Below are 20,241 nucleotides of genomic sequence, written 5' to 3' on the forward strand. Positions count from 1 at the left end.
CAAGGAAAGTTCATTTGGATTGGCTGTGATGACATAGTGAATTAAACTAAATAAAGAAATATTAGAATTAATCCTATCCCTGAAAATCAAGAATATATGATGACTGTGCTTCCTGGCTTTAAAAATTCGAGTTGAAGCCAAGTGGACTGATTAAGAATGATTTTTTAAAACTACTCAAAGGGTTTAAAGGCATACATGTGTACCTATACTCAATTACATGCTTATAATAATACACTCATGAAATGCTAGCTCCTTATTGGGTGATTCAAAGATAAAACTTTGGCTATTGCTTTTAGAAAGTTCACAATCTAAACAAGGGAGACAGGCATCGGAAGAGATGAGAGCCAGATGGCGTGAAAGTCGTTTGGGAGTTGGTGAGGGTAGTGAGGCGCTTGCCTCAGGCACAGATTTGAGAGGATGTCAAAAATACCCTAGAACTCAAGACATATCTGATTTTGATGTAATAGGATTAAAAATAAAATTTTGTGCAAAACATTCATGATGAAGAAAATATCCAAATTTTAAATAAAGCAGGATGGGATTGCTGGTTTTTCCTTTTGTCTGAAGTGTTGGCACAATACATTTCTGAGATAGTCAAGGCTACTGAGAGTAATGTGCAATCCAGAAGGTTTTCCTAGAGAAACCGGAGAGTAAGAAGCTGGTTTTAGAGGGGATGTGGGCAAGCCTCATAAAGCGCAGCAGCATTCAGTCAGATGTCTGTAAAAATACAATGGATTTGTTTTCAGTGTTTTTTTTTTCCCAGCAAGAAATTCTTCAAATAGAAACACAAAATGAAACTGAGATAGACAGTCGCCGTATCTTCTAAGAGTTCTGAGCAAAGATGACTATACAGAAATAGTAAAATAACAGCAATTCATTCCAAAAAAGTACTTACAAGTTTTCACTTTGAACTTCTAACTTTTCAACTCACACTCATATTCATTGTAAAAGTAAGGGAGAGAGGAATAGGAAGAAGTTGATGGATGGGTAGTAAGTTACAATTAGGAGTACAAAGATCTGCAGTGCTATTACACAGTAGAGTGACTACAGGTAACAAACTATAGATTTCAAACTACAGGTTTGAAAACCTAGAAGAAAGGATTTTGAATGTTTCACCAGGAACAAATGGTAGATGTTTGAGAAGACAGATATTTTTAACTTGATTTAAACATTATACAATATGCGTGTATGTAAACACCACATGGTTCTCTGTTAATGTGTTCAATTTTTATATGTCAATTAAAGTTTTTAATTTAAATAAAAAATCTGAACATATTCAGTTATATCTTCCCAATGGAATATCCAGATGGTCTCAACGACATAGTTTTGTAATAACTTTATAAATCTTATAATCTCTGTGACTTGCTTCCTTGTATATTTGACCCTGTTTAATTAGAGTAATTATGTTTTCCTCCATTTGTAATCCCTTTGTTCTAACATACCCCAAAGTTCTTATTTGTATATAAGAACGTGCAAAACATACAAGGATTGGGTTTGACAGGCTCAGAACTTAAATCCTTATGCAGCTTTAGGACTAGTAGTCTCAGAATCAATTGTCTTCAGATTGACGTGAACCTTGGTCATTCACTATGATCTTGGGAAACAGAAAAGAAGACTTAGCAGGACTCATAGATTTTGCCATTTTGTTAAGGACATAAAATTGTGTAATTTATAACACATTCTTCTGAATTGCTCTGTCATGTAATTGTTGTTAATTGAGCTGTTAAAATACTTATATTGTTTATCAATAAAATAAATTTTTATTCTCCAGTCCCTAAGAATTTTGACAAACTGCTAAATTCATTTACAGCTAGAGGTCAGTTTTTAACTCTTGACTTCTTTATGACCAAATAATAGCCAGATGCTTTGCCTGTGCAGGCTCCTGTCTGAGATAGTACTGAGTGGCACTAAGAGATCAATGCAACTGCATACAGAATCTAAAAAATAGTTTATTTCATCAAAGAAGTAAAGTTACAAGTAGAAGGCTTAGGAAGAGGAATAATACCGCAGTCTGGCTGGGCACAAAATCACGAGCCACTCAAACAGGAACAAACTTTATTTTGAAACTCCCCACCAATGCGCCGTACACTCCCAGGGAAAAAAATGCCTACCTACACACACAGGGTTCTCCTGGACTGGCAACAGGAAATCCCTCCTCTGGAATTCCCTCCTACCGCACTTCCCCAACCAATGGGAACTCTCCAGGAGTCCCGTAGCAGGCCGAGGTGGACAGCAGGGGTCTAATATCCATTTGAATGCAGATCTTAACATAATCATATCATCTCAATGGCTTGCTGGTGTCACCTTTCAACCAAAAATGCCATGCATCATTACTACTTGCTATGGCTCTTAGAAGAATAGCCCATTTACCACTGAGCTCTAAAGAGGGCAGAGGATACAAAGCCCCAAGGAAGGGTCAGCCTACTTATTCCCAGTACATGATGGGCAGAATGTGGTTCTTTCCATTACTGTTCAATTTAATCTAACATGTGATATTTAGATCTTACTAATATTTACTCTATAGATTGATTTTCAGATCTTCCAACATCAGCTGGAGTACTTGTGGCCTTTCCAAGAAAAATTTCAAGTTCCACAAACTCATGGATAGAAACAGCAATGCCCTCACGTGCTTCCCATATTTTGCAAAGCGTTAAAATGCATTTGTTACTAGTTAAGTGGATCTACGAAGTATGTTATCCAGCTTTAACTAAAACTAATCCTCAGAAAATGAAATGGCCTGTACGGATTCATGAAAAGACAAGAAGAATTGAAAATAACACTAATAATGTGATTCCTTGGAGATGACATTTTTACAAACTTTCTCAGGGACAATATTAGATAACAATAATGGCAAATGAATGAGATTAGACAAAATTAGCAAAAAATTCAAAAGGTAAAAAATGTTCTTCACACACACACACACATACACACACACACACATACTCTCTACAGATAATGGCACACATGTCTCTGAAAATATTCTCTATTTTATAAATTGTGCAGTGTTATGTACATTTTTCAACAGTGATCATTGTTAATCATATGATTGATTAAACTGAATTTCAAACAGAATTTTTGAATTGTTATATCTCAAAGTATTTAAAGATTTCCAAAGAAAAATGTTCAATAATGTTGCTTTCACTAAGATAGGATGAAAAAAACTTAATAAAATCAAAAATCTTAAGCCATTAAAAACATTAAATTTGTGATATTAATTCTATATTTTATTAATACATATCTTATGTGTATTTGATATGCATATTACACTAGCAAAATAATATTGCTATTTATTTGATAAAGAAATATTTATATCCTAGGGTGAATAACAACTCTAAGAATTTACAGTGATATATTATAAAAAAACTTAGTAAACCAAGTGTTCTATGTGCTCCATTCAGGCCACTTAGAAGAATTACTAGAAAAAATAAAGGACAAAACCCTGTTTTACTGTATTTAAACTGCTCCTTAACAGGTCTGTAGCTCATCTGGTTCTAGGATAGGAAGATTGAATCCAGAATAATTGGAAGATCCCATCCCACATGAAAGGGAAATGGTATTGAGATAAGGACTACTCCACTATGATCAAAATAACAAAATCAATACTCACCAGTGGTTACAAGGCCCAGTAAAAATGTCCAATACTATTATCAGTATACTTTTTTTGTATTTTTTATTATTTTTTTCATGTTTTTAACAGGAACTATTTTTAACAAGATAATGGAGTTGGTTCTAAGTAGACACATTTCATAAAAAAAAAAGCTGAGACATTTATCTTTGCTCTTTGGTGCAGCTGTAAAAGATAAACTGCCTAGGATTTGCTAACACAACTACCAGTTTTTCCATTTATAAAGTATGCACTGAATCGCCAACATGTGGACTCCTTCATTCGATATCTGTGCCACAAGTTTAACATCATCTTCCTGGTAAGCTGTAAAACCATAGACAATATCTGAATTTTGTTTGTTTTAGCAAAATTAATCTTGTAACTCAAAAAGCTGGTTTGCGTGATTTTTAATTTGAACATGCATTATAGCAATAGTCCTCCATCATGAGCAATCCCCACCCTGCCACCACCATCTGATAGAACATTTGGCAATGTTTGGGGACATTCTGTTGTCACACTTGGGAAGCAGGAATGCCATTGGCATCTAATGGGTAGAGATCAGTGAGGCTGCTGAACAAACATTCTACAAGCATAGGGCAGCCCCCCACCACACAGAATTATTCAATCTCTACATCAAAGACATCACCCTGTTCATCCATATTTTTTCAGGCAGTCCTGAAAAATAATATTTTAAATAGCCTCTTTTAATCACTCTCTTATATTACTACTTCATTTTCTGGCTGTCCTAAATATCTCTGATCATATAAACATACTATGTACAAGGCATTTGTAGTTCTAATTGTACGAACATTTGATTTTTATTATATTTTTTCTAACTAGATAATTCCTGCTCCTCTCTTTATTTAGCATTAACTATAGCAGTGGAACAATGGTTGCTACTTCTCTTTTCAACCTACTCTATTTATTAATACAAGTAAATATTAAACACTGCAGGGATCCACTTAAGAGGAACTGCTTTCTTACTTAAAAATTACCTTTCTTCACATGAATAAATGAATTTCCTAGTGAGTGGCTGAGCTATTTAGTTGTCTTCACTGCAGTTTCCTTTCATGCAGTGTTTTCCTCCATTGAAAAGAACAATGTTCTACCTTAATTGATGAGTTTTACATTTTTCCTGCATAGTGTTAAATCCCCACTCACCTGCTTTTGTGAGAATCTAGCTGCTTCAATGGTCTCCTTGCTTTTCTTCGTTCCTCCAAGAAGAATTCATTCTCTAATTCATATCAGAAGTTGATATAAGTTGGTAAGTGAGGAAAAAAAATGTTATTTGCATTGTTCAAAAAATTCATCTTCCATGTAAACTTACGACGTGAACAGAAAGCATAGAGACAAAGACTCTCCTAGATGCAGAAAAAAATCAGTTTAACAGGATAATAAGCTGATATTAAGAAAAGACATTTGTAATAGGAATATTACAGAAACTGGATTTGGAACAAATAAAATTTCTCTGCCTATCAAAAAGGGAACTAGTAGTCTATAAACAGAGGATAGTATAAAACCATAACTTCTGAAATAATCTTGGTACTAGCAGATAAATTCATTAACACTATATTTTTAAAAATTGATTTGTTTATTTTTTCCCACATTTTTATTGGTGCATTATATTTGTACGTAATGATGGGGTTTGTTGTTACATACTCACACATGCACACAATAAAACAATATAATTTGGCCAATATCACTCCCCAGACTTTTCCCCTTCTGCCACCCTGTAGTCCCTTTCTTCTACTGTCTCCTTGATTTTCATGAGATGCCCTCCACCTTTCTTTACCTTTTAGGTCTCTGGCTTCTGCATATGAGAGAACTAGTAGTCTATAAACATTTTGCTTAACATAATGGTCTCTAGTCCCATCTATTTTCCTTCAAATGACATAATTTCATTTTTCTTTATGGCTGAATAAAACTCCATTAGGTAGATATGCCACATTTTCTTTATTCATTTACTCACTGATAAACACCTAGGCTGATTCCATAATTTGGCTATTATGAATTGTGCTGCTAAAACATGGGTGTACTTGTATCACTGTAGCATGAGGGTTTTATTTCTTCAGGATAAATACCAAGGAATGGTATAGCTGGGTCATATGGTAGCTCCATGCTTTGTCTCTTGAGAAGCCTCCATAGTGATTTCCTTGTGATTGTATTAATTAACAATTTCACCAACTGTGTAATAGTTTTCCTCTTTCTCTGCATCCTATCCAGCATTTGCAATGTTTTGTACTCTTGATGACTGGCCATTCCAAATGATATGAAATGAAATCTCAGTGTAGTTTTGATTCACATTTCTCTAATTGCTTATGTTGTTGAACATTTTTCATGTATTTATTGGCCATTTGTATTTTTTTGAGAAGATATATACCAGATTTTAAATGAAAATAACTAACATTTGAAGATATCTTGATATATAGATAGATAGATATAGATAGATAGATATAGATGAAATATACTGATCTTTGAGCAAAAAATTATAAAGAACTATATGAATAATTTAGGACAATATAGTAGTATAATTGCACAGAAGGCATTTTGAAGAAACCTCTCCCCACAATACACACAAATACAAAAACTATGGCTTATGAGAAAATAAAACCGAGAAGAAAAACAATGGAGGTAAAAAGACATGAAGAATTTTTTAAAAATGGAAATGAAAAATTTATACATGAAAGAAGGATTCTTGTAAAGATTCACAATATTAATAGAATTTAATCTTTTAGAATAATCAAAAAATTAAAACAATCAAAAACTCTACATGCTAAAGTAACAATGTCAACGTTATTTTATTTCTAGAGTACTTTATTTAAGCAAGTAATGACACAATCATTTGTTTAATATTTGTTAAATGGCAAAATTCTATGACAGATGGGAAATTTGCCTCTATAGCACAGAGTGAATCTTAATGTAATCCCTGGACTGGAGTTAATAACAATGTCTCATGTGCATTCAGAAGTATAAAAATGTATCACATTGATGCAAAATATTAATGATAGGAGAACTTGTGTAGGGATAGGAGGTAGGAGTGGGGTCAGCCTAGAGATCTGTGCCCAAACTCCTTCAATAAATCTATAAATCTAAAGCTCTACTTAAAAAATTAAGCCCACAAATTAGCCATAGAGAAAATATGATGGAGAAAAGGGAGGCACTGCTGTTTTTAATAAACAGTGAAACATACTTACAATGGAAAGTGAGTGTGATTTCTTCCTGAAGAACAAAAGTTGGATGAGGGTTTGATGTTAAAGTGGATTCAGCATGAGGGAAACACTGACCCAGGGTCAATGAGACTGGGAACGTTTCCCAGGAGAATTGTCGGGTTAGCTGTGAACACATTGCTATTTTCTGTTAGCTTTAAAACAAAATCACTGGTGTGTATCAATTATACAGAACAGCTAGTGTCATGTATATTCGTACCTGCACAAAGATATAATTTGATCAATTTCACTCCCCAATACCTCCTTGATACTTCTCTCCACCCTCCCTCATCCCCTTCCTCTACCATAGTGGTCTCCCTTCTACTGTCATGCAATCTCCTTTTTCCTTATTTTTCCCTCTAGTGCCCACAGAGGAGAGAAAACATGGTACTCTTCTCTCTGAGTCTGACTTATTGTGCTCAACATTCTGATCTCCACTTCTATCCATTTTCTTGAAAATGACAAAATTTTGTTCCTTTTTTTACAGCTGGATTTAGCAAGTGGAAAGGCCTTAAAATGAAAATGTGTAGGGATAAGAGGTAGGACCAGAAAGAAAGCCAGAGTGACAGGAGCATAGTCAGGAGATAAGAGGGTACAAATGAGGTGGAGGAAGAGGGCAGAGATCAAATCATGGAGCACACAAGGAGAAGTAACTGGAGCATGGTAAGGAGGGGAGAAATAGCTAATTTCTGTTTTCAAAAACTGGTGTGGGTGTCATGGGAGAGGTATAGAGGAGACTGGAAGATTGACCAGGCAGCTATTGGCTTGGTCCAAGAAAGGGGCTGGTGGTGACCACAGACGAGGATTTAAGGGTGCACGCTATGTTTTAGGGTCATGCAGCTGGTTCGCTTCTGCTATCTTTACTGAGATTACAGCAGAGCCTTTTTGGCTGTACATCTTTCTACTTTAATAAGGGTTTGAGGATTATCAGCAATACTGTTACAGCCATGTTAAATCTGAGAAGATGATTAAACATCTAAATGATCAGTTCAAGTTAATGGGTGGGTTTAAGAATTGGAACTCAGTGGAGAAAGTTGGGCTGGAAAAAATATTATGGAAGCCATCAGTATAAAGTGGTCCTTAAAGCTGTGTCAAGCATGAAATTATGTAAGGCAGGGAAGACCACTAAGAAGAGCAGATCGTCTGGGACAATGCTCCAAAATGCTCTGACTTTCAGAGCGGGTAAAACAGCAGAGGGCAGGGAAGGAGCTGTCAGTATTGTAAAGAAAACTCTAATGGAGAATCTGGTGTTAAAGAAAGGAGGGTGATTCAAAAAGAAAGGAGTGGTAAACTAAGTCCACTAAGTTGGTGAAAGATAAGAACTAGTGTGACCTTTGGGTTTGGCACCACATAGTTCATTAGTGACATCATTTGATCAGCCTGGGGAAAAAAAGAAAGAATATATGAACAAGGGTAGAAAGAAAGTATGGAAAACTTTTTTGAGAAGTTTTCTTGCAAAATATCAAAGACAAGAGTGTACACAGATCTGGCTGAATTTTCACGTAGACTGGATTGGCCATGAATGTGAAGTGACAACTGACACTATTCTATTAAGGTTCATCAGTGAAGAGCACTGGGATGTGGGCTAACCAGGGTTGGCATTTTGCTAGGGAAACATGACTACACAAGAGTTGTTATCCTTTTGTATAAATACTGCAGAGGAAAAGGGTTTGAGAAGACAAATAAATTTGGAAACAAAGGAATTCATAGGACACATACTGGTTTTAAGAATAAAAATGGTTTGCATTGGAGAGGGATGCCATGGGAATGGAATTCTCAGGGTACCCCAGGGTCCACCCAGGGCAAGACAATGAGGAGGCTTTAGTAGTTTCTGTGGCTGATGCAAGAAATTGTCCTAAATGTGAAGGAACTAAAACACCTAAATTTATCTTTTCACTATATTTTTTTGTCATTTACAGGTTTATTTTATTTTTAATGGACAAATAATAATTGTACATGTTTGTCGAAAACAATGTAATGTTTCAATACAGGCCTGCATTGTAGAGTGGTCAAATCAAGCTAATCAGCGTGTCTACCACCTTAAAATAGTTATTATCAAACTCTTTTAGCTAGTCACTTTACTGTGCTATAGAATCCAATTAATTATGAATCAATTCTTTAAATGTGTTTATGTGCCAAATGGAAGGCTGCTGAGCCTTAAAAACAGAAACAAAAATAAGAACCAGGAGCTTCTGTCCTTTGTGACAATAAAAATGAATTCAGAGGACTTTGTGTTGAATGAAAAAAGCCAGGCACAGAGAGTTTGATACTGTTTGAGCTCACTTAAATGTGGCATCTACAAAAGTCAAGTTTTTAGAAGCAGAGAGTAGAATGGCAGTTACCAGAGGCTGGGGAGGTGTAGGTGAACAGGGGGAAGGAGAAACGGTGGCCGATAGCTATGAAGTTACCATTAGAACAATCTAGAAGAGGATCCTTCCTCATCACTTCCAGATTCTGTTGGCTGTCAACATGCCTTCACTTGTGCCTGCACTGACCTGCATCTCCTGTCACAATGCCTCCTTTTCTTTTTCAAACCTCTCTCTGCGTCATTCCTACAAGCACACTTATCGCTGGGTTTAGGGTCCACTTTAATAGTTCAATAATCTCCCTACCTCAAGATCCTTAATTACCTCTGCAAAGATCCTACTTCTGAATAAAGTCACAACCACACATGTTGGAATTAAGACTAGGTCACCTTTGGGAGGTAACTACAGAACACACAGAAGTTACCTGTTGATATAGTGTAGGCTGGTGATGGACAATACCCTGAAGGATTGAGAGTGCAACAGAAGAGATTTAAGTGTGGAAGACTGGGTGAGAGCGGCAGGTTCACACGTTAGCAGGGATTAACACACCAGAAGTCTGGGTGACTGGGATGTTTGATGTGTGATTCCAGAGGCCATGAGACTCAGTGAGGAAGTACTGAATGTTCTCTCATGGAAAGCATGACCATAATACTTACTATGCATATGCATTTACTTATTGTGCACCTGGAAATTTTCTTATGTGTTCCTCATAGTTTTTGATGCATCCAGATTTTATGGATGAGGGAATGGAAAGTCTAGGTCAGAATGAAAACTCTGTGCTGTCTGAAATTCAAAAGGCTGTGACCAAACTGTTATATGATATATTGACATTATTCTTCATGTCACTTGAATTAAATATATTCCAATTGTGTGATCTCATAATTAAATAGAGATCTGTTCCCTTAATGTATTATTGTTGTGGACAACTAAGCCTAATTGTGGGATACCAAAGAATTAAAAGAAAGATAAAAAATAATTTGTATCAGTTAAATGGTGCCTCAACATGTCTTAAAAAATGAAAAAAAAAGTAAAGTATAACTATATTTCTTAAACTAATGATTCTGAACCTGGGATATATCCTTTAATCTTTTTAAATGTGGAAAGTTAAGTTCTACCTGAAAAGTAAATCAACAGTTCATTAATATTTTTTGGCATCTAATTCTTTATCTAAGTTAGAAAATAAAGCCATATTGAAAGTTAGAGACAGAGGTGAAGTCTAATCCATTAGTCTGATTTATTCTCTTAATTAAACTTGCATTTGAAAGAGTGATCTGTGAGTTTTATTTTACTTTTAATATTGCATTTGCATTATTTCATACCCACATTTCATATCCACTCATAGCATAAATGTTAATGGTTAAGTTAATATAATTCATATTCTGGGTCAAAAGCTGTGATAATAAAACTGTCTCACATTTTAGATTTTATAAAGGAAGTTAGAGGCCCTGACATTAACTTCATGACTACTTTTCTAGTCCCTTACATGCAACTTCTAAAATATTTCCTCAGATTCCAGTTGACCTTCCATTTCTTGGAATTAGTTACCAAGCCCCTTCTATGTTCTTACAACATTTTGAAATTTTGGAAAATATTCTGGGCCATGAGATTATTATGATCCATTGCTGGTGTCCTGCAGCTACTTTCTCTTCAGAACTCAATTCAAGAAGCTTAAAAATGGAATGATTCTTATTATGTGATCTTATTATGTGATTTAATAATTTGAACAGATAATTGTTTCATTATTTTGGAATTATAATTATAGATGCTTTAACTTAGGGATATTCCCTGCAAGTTTCAGATCTATCTTTTAAGTTGTATTTATATTCTAATCCAGCAAGGGCTTTCATTCTTTCTTTCATCCTTGATTATATTGTATGGTCTAGACACTGTGCCAGATATCCTAAAATATGAGTGGTTGATATTTATATAGCATCCTAAAAAATGTCATCCTGGGATTAAAACTGATATTTAACGTCATGAAAATGTTAAAGCCATTTCAGGTGTAAAAAATTAGAGTTTAAGGGAGAAAGAATAAGCATTTGGTCAATTTAGGAAATGTGGAAGGAATTTAATAGAGAATACATATTCAGCTCTGAATTTCAGAATTTGAAATCTGCCATCTCTGTTCATCCATGGTGTTAGAGACCTTTACTTGGCATAAAAGTTCAACTGAGAAAGAAGCTTGTTATATATTTCACTTAGACTCAAAAAATAAAATGAACTGAAAAAAATAAAAGGTGGATTGAATGAACAAATGAAGGAAAGAATGGAGAAGTTAATGAATAGGCTAAAGTGAATGACCCTGCCGAGTACATCAGTAACACAACAATCCCTGTATCCAGTGCATGGTTCTTTTTAACTGAAAATGTACTTCTTTCAGTACAGTGCTCTGTGTAATCCAGAGGACATGCATGGCATGAGGTAGTTTATTGTTCTTGCAGGGGTGAGAATTCATTTGCCACCATATTTGTAAAGTGCTGAACAGCAGAAGAGAGACTAGCCAAGTTCTAAATGAACTGCAGCATGAACAGAATGTACAAGGTTAAATTTATTTTGTATCTAACTTTATCAGGTGGAGTTTGCTAGTTCACACTGGTACAAAAACAGGCCACAAAATACTGAAAAATACACTCTGACATCTGCACATGAAAGATTGAAAGAGGCAAAATACGGTAGCCGTCCAGGCTTTTAAGTCTCTCATTCTTGTGCCTGCCAGAGGCTCCGTGTCTTCTTAAGAAAGGTCTCTTGACACTTTCATGATGGTAGAAGATAAAATGTTGGTTTCCAAAAGCATGCACATATGTTTTACTGGAAGACAATGCAACTGTAACCTGAGGTTATGTTCCTTATTTTTTTTAAAAAAGAAACCTTTCTTGGCTTCTATCTGGGAAAATGTTCAAGCTGACAGAGGAATTGGACTTGTGACTCTATTCTGTTACCAAAAAAAATTATCAAGTTCCATTAATATTCTTTCTGCATTAAAAAAAACACTTTGAATAGCAGCAGTAAAGGTGTATGTCAGTGTGTCTGAAATATTCAGATCCTTGCTAACAAGATATGCCAATGTATATTATTTTCCTGGCAATGTTTCATTCTATTTTTACTACAAGTTATTTCCTTATTTTAAACATATTCCTAATTTAGCTATTTGTTGGACCTTTTCCTTGACACTTTTGTTTTCATTATCCACACTTGTTTTGTGTTTTTGTCTAAATATATTGCTTCAATACTATAATAAATTAATATCTAAAGACAACAATATTTCAGGTATATTAATTTCCATATCCTGTAAATGTTGTTCTGGAGTCTTCCTCCCCCCCCCTGGCCCCCCCCCGCCCCCCCCCCCTTGTCCATACTCTGAAGAAATGGCTGCTTTTCAATGAGGACTCTCTAAAACAAGGAAGTCATTTTCAGCTTTGGCTGTCAAATGAGATTTTTTGTTTGTTGATTTAAATTGGCAGCAGGAAATAAGCTTGAAAAAGCTGGCTTTGTCTAGAGAGTGGGGATTTTCTAAATTCTTTAGCATATCAGAACTAAACCCGCAGTCCCAGATAATACAGGTACGTCCAAAAGTATGGACTTGTGCTTGAGGCTTGCTGCATTAGGGCAGGAAGGACAGTGACTGAGAAGGCAGCAAAGCCCAAGCCTGCTCCTCTTGATTGGAGAGGCACAGTGATAAGAGACAAGTGGCACTAAACAGGTTCTGCACTGCAACTCCCTGAATATAAAAAAATACGGGAGGCTTCAGTGACTTATGATGCTAACAGGTGTAATATCGTGTGCTCCTTAACAAGGATGACAGGAGCTCTATTTACTGGATAAAAATAAACGCAATTAAAAACTACGTTTAATTTAAATATGTCAGGGATCTTCACAATTAAATTGTGAATGAATACTAGGCACAGGAGTACTGGGTAGTCATCAGGTAGCACCTCAGTCTCTTTCCCTATAAATAATCTACTTGAACTCAGCACATCACGGTTGTCCTCAGGCTCTAGCATGGGCGCCTGTTTTTCTACTTGATTTTCCAAATCAGTGCCTAGGTCTCAATCCTAATGTTTTTGGACAGTGTCTGCTTTGCCCATTTTAGCTCAGAGGTCTGTAGTTGGTCCAATAAGCAGTGGCTTCAGGGTATAGGACGCCATGACCCTTGCCTATTTTAGAGAGAGTCATCAGTAGGACAAGACTTTTATAATGGGGATGTAAGAGAAGAGATGATTGATATTCATAGAATCAACTGATTTGCAGAAAAATGCCCTGTGATTAAATAAGTTTGGGAAATCCTGAGTTATCCAAGCTTCAGTCCGTTTCTTTATTAGAATACATCTTAGACACTTTGACATGTGAATAATCATTGCCAATATCAAAATTGGTGATGTAATAATATTCTTAATCAATTTGTCTGAGTATCTATTTTTATTCATTTTTAAAAGTGTCTCATTATATATTTTTGGTATTACGTTTTAAATTTTATCAATTCCTTTTGCAGAGGAACAATGTTTAAAAGTGTATCTTCCATTTTTACTGAGATATATATATTTAAATTAAATATGTAAATTTGTCTGTTAATTTATTCAAAATCTATTTAAGCTCAATTGTATAACAAGCCTTGTGATAATGCCAAGAGGAAGTCTAAAGTTTACTCCGCAAACACACATTAATAGTGGTTATTTTTGGGTGGCATAATCATGCATAATGTTTTTTTTTTGTGTTTTTAAAATTTATCAGCATTGTTTTCTTCAGTGAAATATTTTATTTGAGAAAATACTAAAATAAATTTCTGAATTAAACCACACCAGATAAATGAGCCCACTCCCCCCATCCCGCATGTGCGCGCATACACACACACACACACACACACACACACACACACACACACAAGAATTTTATTTCCATTTTTTGATACTGGCGAATCAGAGGTCACTAAGTAGGGGCAATAATAAGTGGATGGATATAAATACCACCAATTGTGATATTTACACCTGTCTCAGTCAGTTCAGGCTGCTGTAACAGAGTACCATAAACTGGGTGGCTTAGAAATAATAGAAGTTCTTTCTCAATGTCCTGGAGTCTGGAAGTCTGAGATCAAGGCACCAGCAGATTTGGTGTTTGAAGAGGGTCTGCATCTGGATTCAGAGACACTGTTTTATTACTGTACCTTCCAAGGTAGAGTGATAGTGAGAGAGCTCTCTGAAGTTTTTTTTTTTGTTGTTGTTGTTCATTTGTTTGTTTTTTAAATAAGGACACTAATCCCATTTGCAAGGGCTCCACTCTTTGAGACCCAAACCCTCCTGATGGTGCTTTGCCTTATTTTCTTCAGTGGGGAGGTAATAGTGCACTCCTCATAAGGTGTTGAGAGGAGTGAATTTGATAATACTTGTGCAAAAATAAATGAAGACCACTCAAATATAGCCAGAGGCTGTGATAGCAAGGAGGTCACATACCACTGCTTGTGGTTGGCAGAGACTCAAAAGCAGGTACATTAGTATAAACACTTTGTAGTAGAAGAAAACCAAGATCCCATGATTAGATGGTGTTTGCATGGGAAAGGTGGGAGCAGGCTCATGAAAACAGGGGAATCATATATGATTAAGGAAAAAAATTTCTGTTTTCTCCCATTGGTCCTAGCTCAGAAGCAGAGGTGAAAATCTGAATGGTTGTAAGTTATTGATCAAGTCCAAATGGGGTTAATCCTCAGAGAATGGGTTTGGTACCCTGAACTGGTTGCTGCAGATTGTGGACCATGGTTCTGTTTTAATATATGGTCTGGTAATCGTGTATTTGTACATTCAGTCCTTCACGTGTGAGCCTTACATGGTAAATTACTTTGCACTATGGCTAACTGTAGTAAAATCAATAAGTAATGTTGATTATTTTGTTAATGTGATTCATTCTATGTCCTGCAATACTTTTCAATTTACGTTCTGATATTAGGTAATCCTGTTTATTTACGATAACCATTAGCTTCTCCCAACAATACATACATTTAAATATTGTGGTGTCTCACCAAAATATTTTGTTATAAAATAATATTTTTAAAATTTATTTATTTGTTTTAATCAGTTATACATGACAGCAGAATGCTCTTAGATTCATTGTACACATATGGAGCACAATTTTTGTCTTCTCTGGTTGTCCCCAAAGTAGGGTCACACCATTCGTGCCTAGGGTAATGATGTCTGTCTCATTCCACTATCATCTTTCCTACCCTGATGCCCCTTCCTCTCCTTGAAAAATAATATTCTAATTAGAAAAAGAAAGTGAGTGAAGCTACTTTTCTCCTAGACATCAATGTTCCCTTAGGTTGGGTTTTTCATCTTCCCAGAAATGAAAGATGATGGCTTTACTTGGAAGTGAAGGAGCTAAATTTAATAAAGCTGTTTCTGATAAAACTCAGGACATCTTGATGGCAAAGGGACAAGGAGTACATGCTAGAGGACAATCGAGTGACACTGGGGAGCACAGCCAGCCTTGCCATTGCCTGGCCGAGATTCCATCCCTGGCGCAGAGTGGACCCGCCAGAGCACTGAGCCTTTGGAACAATCAACTATTACAAACACTGTGTTTTACACTCTCTGATACAATAAAATCTACAGAGAGTAAAAGGGTGATATGACAAATACTCACGTGCTACCAGATTTAACAAATGTTAATGCTTTCCTGTATTGGCTTTAAAAAATTCAAAATACAAAGTAAGTTGTAGTTTTTAAAGTGTCTTTTTTAACTCTTCTCAGACTTGTTCAGCTTTGTTACATCCAAGGTGTAATCACTGATCAAAAAGGAATCATTAATCAATATATGTGTTGTACTTTGCTACATCTTTATACATTCATAATTAATATGTGATATCATTTTATTTTTTTACACGAATAGTGAATAGCAATGGATATTTTATATTCTGAAATGTTGTTTTCTCTAGCTTTGTTAAGATATAATTAAGAAATAAAATTGCATATATTTATAGCATGCAGTGTAATGCTTTTATATATATATATGTGTATATATATATATATATATATATATATATTGTGAAATGATTATCACATCAAGGTAATTAAGATGTGCCACCTCACAGAGTTATCTTTATGTGTGTGTGATGAGAATGCTTGAACTGCACCCTCTTAGCAAATTTCAAGTATGCAGTTGACTTTAGCAATCGTGCTGCACCTCAGATATCTAGAACTTACTCATCTTGCTGAAATTTTGTTCACTTTGGCCAACACTATTCTATTTCTCCTCACTGGAAACAGCCATTGTACTCTCCTCAGTAATTTCAATGTTTTTTAGGTTCTAGATCTACATGGGATCTTGCAGAACTTATCTTTCTGAGTCTGGCTTATTCTGTGTACTATAATATACTGCACGTTTATCCACGCTGTCACAAATGGCAAGTTTTTCTTCTTTTTTTTCTATAACTTGGCTGTTGTGAATAGTGCTACAATGAACACCTGAGTGTCTCTTCAATAGACTAATTTCATTTACTCTGGATTTGTTCCCAGGTGGAGGATTATTGGATCAGTGGTTATTTTATTTTTAATTTTTCTAGGAACTTCTACACTGTTTTCTACAACAGTTGTACTAATCGCATTCCCAATAGTATACAAGAGTTCCCTTGTCTCCATGTCCTTTCTAACTACTGTCATTGCAGTAGTACCTCATGGTGGTTTAGATTTACACTTCTTTGATGATTAGTGATGTTGAATTTTTTTTATATACCTGTTGGCCGATCATATTCTTTTAAAAGTGTTTCTCACTCAGCTTTAAATTAAATTTTAATATTTTAGAAAGTTGGTATATGGAATAGAACTAATGCATCTTAGTTTCTCTATATTCAAGTGATGTTTAAATGTTGTAAAATATAACTATCAACTTAATAAATTAGCAGTGCTTCAAAATTTTCTCTTTTATAAACAATCCTCCAATAAAAAACTTCATATACTTCTCTGGACATATGTGGTAGAATATTTATAGAATGGAATCTTAGAAATGCTAGATGTCATGATGCATTCTATCACTATCAGATATTGCCAAAGTACTTTACAAAGTGGAGCGCTTGTTTATCCTCATCACATTGAGATTCTAGACCCTTGCCAACACTTAGATTACCTTCTTATATTTTTCTAATCCAATGCATGTGTAATAACATATTATTTATTTCATATTTTATCAGTTATATTTTTAAAATTACTTTAAAAGGCATATAGAAACAAAAAATTCACATATTTATGGGGTGCCATCTGATATTTCAGTACATGCATATATTATGTAACATCAATCAGGTTATACATAAATATCTCCCCAAACATTTATCATCTCTGACTCCTCCCTAACCCTAACGTAGTATCCATTGATTGACCTTTCCACATTTCTCTCTTCTTCCTATCCTCCCCAGCCTCTGGTAACCACAATTCCACTCTCAATGTCAGTTTCGGAATCTACATATGAGTGAAATCATACAGTGCTTGTCTTTCTGTGCCTGTCTTCTTTAACTTAGCATAAGGATCTCTAGGTCCAGCCCCATTGTTGCAAATGACAGTATTTTATCATTTCTTATGGCTTAATAGTTTTCCCATTGTGTCTATACCACATTTTTTTTTTATCTCTTTATCCTTTGGGGGCACTCAAGTTGTTTACATTTCTTGGAAATAGTGCTGCAATACACGTGGGAGTGCAGATGTCTCTTTGACAGACTGATTTCATTTTCTTAGGATATATACCCAATAATGAGGTTGCTGAATCATACAGTTGTTCTATTTTTAATTTTTGAGGAAACACCATACTGTTTTCCCTAATGGCTGTACCAATTAACATTCCCATGAACAGTGTGCAAGGGTTCACTTCTCCACATCCTCACTTGGAAATGTCTTTTTCTCTTTTCAACAGTAGACATTCTTACTGGAGTGAAGGTATATCTCATTGTGGTTTTGATATTCATTCCTTGTTGATTAGTGATGTTGGCCACTTTTTCTTGTTGGGTATTTGTATGTCTTCCTTTGGGAAATGTCTACTTAGGTCTATTGCCCACCAGTTTATCCACTAGTGAGTTTTTTAAAGTTCCTCATATATTCTAGATGTTCACCTTTTGCCAGATGTTTGCAAACATTTTCTTCCCTTTTTCTAAGTTTCCCCTTCATTCTGTTCATTGCTTCCTTTGTTGTACAGAAGAGTTTCAATTTGATGTAATCCCATGGGTTTTTTTTTCTATTTTTTCCTTTGTTTCTTGTGCTTTTGGACTCTTGTCGAAGAAAATCCCATTCCAATGCCATGAAACATTTTCCTATTTTTTTTCAGTAGTTTAGTTTCAGTTCTTAGAATTAAGTCTTAAATACACTTTGATTTCTGTAACTAGTGAGCGATGAGCACCTACTTTAATTTTTTTAAAGGGGGAAATCCAATTTTCCCAGCATCATTTTTTGAAAAGACTGTTTTCCAATGCATGTTCTTCGCACTTTTATCAAAAACCACTTTGCTGTAGGTGTGTGTTTGCTTCTAGGCTCTTCATTCTGTTCCATTGGTCTATGATCTATATACAAGTTCATACCATGATTTTGGGGTGGGGACTGAACTCAGGGACACTCAACCACTGAGCCACATCCCCAGCCCTATTTTGTATTTTATTTAGAGACAGGATCTCACTGAGTTGCTTAGCACCTCACTTTTGCAGAGGCTGGCTTTGAACACACAATCCTCCTGCCTCAGCTTCCTGAGCCCCTGGGATTACAGGTGTAGGCCACTGTACCCAGCGACCATGATATTTTGGTGACTACAAATTTGTTTTGAATTCAAGTCATACAATGTCTTCTGTTTGTACTTGTTGCTCAAGGTGGCTTTAGTTATTTGCCCTTTTTGTGGTTTCATATAAATTTTAGGATTGTTTTTTTCTAGTTCTATGAAAAATAACATTGGGGTTTTGATAGAGATTCCATTAAATCTGTAAGTTGCTTTGAAATTTAAATATTCATTTAAATATTTAAATATTATAACAATGATTCCTCCAATTTATGAACATGGAATTTCTTTCAACTTTTAGGTCCTCTTCATAGTTTTTCATTGTACACAACTTTTACCTCTTTAGTAAAATTCATTCCCAGGTATTATGTGTAGCCATTTTAAATGAGATTATTTTCTTGATTTTTATTTCAGGGAAGTGGCTACTGGAGTGCAGTCATGCTACTATTTGGGGTATGTTCATTTTGCATCCTGCAACCTTGATGAATTTGTTAGTTCTAATAGTTTTTTGCTGAAATGTCTGAAGTTTTCCATGTATGAAGTTACGCCATCTGCAAGCAGTCAGGGTTTAACTTCTTCTTTTTTCAATTTGGATGTTTTTCATTTCTTTTTCTTGCTTGATTTATCTGGCTCGGACTTTCAATGCTATATTGAATAAAATGGCAAAAGTGGGCATTGTGGTGTTACTTTAGCTCTTAGAGGGAAAGCTCTCAGATTTTCCCCAGTTAGTATCATTGTTACAGAGAACCATCCACCCATGGAGCCAATGCAACCACAGGGAGGGGCAACCAGTTCTTTGCAGTCCAGCAGGAAGGATTTCAAACAAGTTGCAGGTAGTAGCCGGCAGAAGTTTATTAGAAAGATGAGAGAATACAGACATTCCAGACAGACTGAACTGGTCACCTCAGGATGGTTCACATGGACCTTACAGAGCTGAGGATTTCTAAAAACTGAACTTAGAAGCCCCCCTCCTCCAAAATTGGGAGATGCAAATGCAGGTTCCAGGAAGTCTCTCTCCCTTTGACATGAGAAGGAAGGACTTGGGAGGAGTTAAAACCTGTGAAATTCCTGGAAGTGAAAACCTGTTTGAAATCCATGAATTTACCTCCTTTGTCCTAATGTATCCCTTTATCCTTTTAAAAGCTCTCTTCCTGCTGGACACCATGGCATATGACTATAACCCCAGTGACTAGGAACACAGACAGGGGTATTGCAAGTTCAAAGCCAGCCTCAGCAACTTAGTGAGGCTGTCAGCAACCTAGTGGGACCCTGACTCAAAATAACAAATAAAAGGGCCAGGAAGGTGTCTCAGTGTTAAGCAGACTGAGGTTCAATCCCTGGTACCAAAATAACAACATCAATAATTAAAATAATAATTAATAATAATAATAATAAT

Source organism: Ictidomys tridecemlineatus, chromosome 13 (genome assembly GCF_052094955.1).
Source record: "Ictidomys tridecemlineatus isolate mIctTri1 chromosome 13, mIctTri1.hap1, whole genome shotgun sequence".
In the NCBI taxonomy this organism is placed as follows: Eukaryota; Metazoa; Chordata; class Mammalia; order Rodentia; family Sciuridae; genus Ictidomys; species Ictidomys tridecemlineatus.